Below are 1,859 nucleotides of genomic sequence, written 5' to 3' on the forward strand. Positions count from 1 at the left end.
GAAATGTAATAATCGTCCATGACAATCTACCTTGTAGAAGATAAGCCCTGTTACATACCCAATGTAGTCTTTAAATTCATGCAATTCATTCTACTAACACACATATTCATATTGCTTTGTGGAAGTTACTAGACCTGCACTGATCAGAAGTCATTTCTAGAGCTAACACTTTACTATAAAATGAAAAATCATGCTAATCAGAGAAGACACCAATATTCATTTTAAAAAAGTCGGGTCTCCTGACTGTCCACTCCATATGCAATTGTTTTTAGGTATTATAAATGTCCAATTCACTTCAATGTAATGTGCCGCCACCTCTGCACTTTACATTGTGTGAACAGTTATTATTTCCGGATGCTATTCACTGAGCAGCATCCGGAAATAATTGTTAGGTACATTACTTTAATGCCCGTATGAACATAGCGTGTGGCATTGGATTGACTTCAATGCAATGGTGCCCCTGCAGTAAGGAACGGATGCTAATTCCATTTCAATCAGCGTCTGTTCTTTACCTAAAAAGAACTATGTGTGAGCATAGCCTTTGGATGTTCGCAATCAATTATGGCTGCTATTCTATATATTGTGTGCCCTGTCGGCAAAATCCCATTGACTTTAATAGACCGAATTATTGTATTGAAAATACGGCTGTATTTCTTACCTCAAAATTATGTTCGTATTTTTGCCTCAAAATTACTGACACAAAACACTATTTGGCCCCATATGATTCTATGTGTTCACAGTCTGGCACTATTAACTACTATTTGGCAAACGTACACATTGTGAGCCACCAGATGAGTACTGTATGGCTTTGTATGTAGTTAGTGTAGGGCCTTATGTGGGTATTGTATGGGTCAGGCTGGGTTCACACTACGTATATTTCAGTCAGTATTGTGGTCCTCATATTGCAACCAAAACCAGGATTGGATTAAAAACACAGAAAGGCTCTGTCCACACAATGTTGAAATTGAGTGGATGGCCGCCATATAACAGTAAATAACGGCCATTATTTCAATACAACAGCCGTTGTTTTAAAATAACAGCAAATATTTGCCATTAAATGGCAGCCATCCACTCAATTTCAACATTGTGTGAACAGAGCCTTTCTGTGTTTTTAATCCACTCCTGGTTTTGGTTGCAATATGAGGACCACAATACTGACTGAAGTATACGTAGTGTGAACCCAGCCTTACTGTGTATAAATTCAGTGCAATACAATAAAGTACAATAACATGACCGCTCACAGGTGCTAGTGGAGAACAAACAACACTTGAGATAGACATTAGATAGAGGTAAGGTGGAATAGCACTTGGTGTAGAGAGGGTAGTGTAGGGCCTGTATAGAGGCCCTTGTCTAATTAGTGCAATACTGTGGTCTCTCATAAGGAAAAGTAGCTATATTCCTAATCTCACTCCAACTCCTCAGATTATATTATAATCTCAAGACAACTCCTCAGATTATATAGCAAAAGGGCTCCAGGGCCCTGGCCAAAGGGTCCTTTTACACAGAAAGATTATCTGACAGATTATCTGGCAAAGATTTGAAGCCAAAGCCAGAAACAGACTATAAACAGAGATCAGGTCCTAAAGGGAAGCCTGAGATTTCTCCTCTTTTCAAATCCATTTCTGGCTTTGGCTTCAAATCTTTGACAGATAATCTGTCAGATAATCTTTCTGTGTAAATGGACCCTAAGCCAGGCCTGGCCGTAAACTGCTGCAGCAAAACTCTCTCTCTTGTTCTCCTCACTCAAGACTGACTAGAAGACCTCCGACCATGAACTAGCTGTATGAAAATATGGCTGACTCCTGGTCTAACTCCTATTGGTGGAGGAAAGTACTAGAAGGGAGACAAGAAGGTGGCTG

The sequence above is a fragment of the Dendropsophus ebraccatus genome, chromosome 1 (genome assembly GCF_027789765.1).
Source record: "Dendropsophus ebraccatus isolate aDenEbr1 chromosome 1, aDenEbr1.pat, whole genome shotgun sequence".
NCBI classification, from domain to species: Eukaryota; Metazoa; Chordata; class Amphibia; order Anura; family Hylidae; genus Dendropsophus; species Dendropsophus ebraccatus.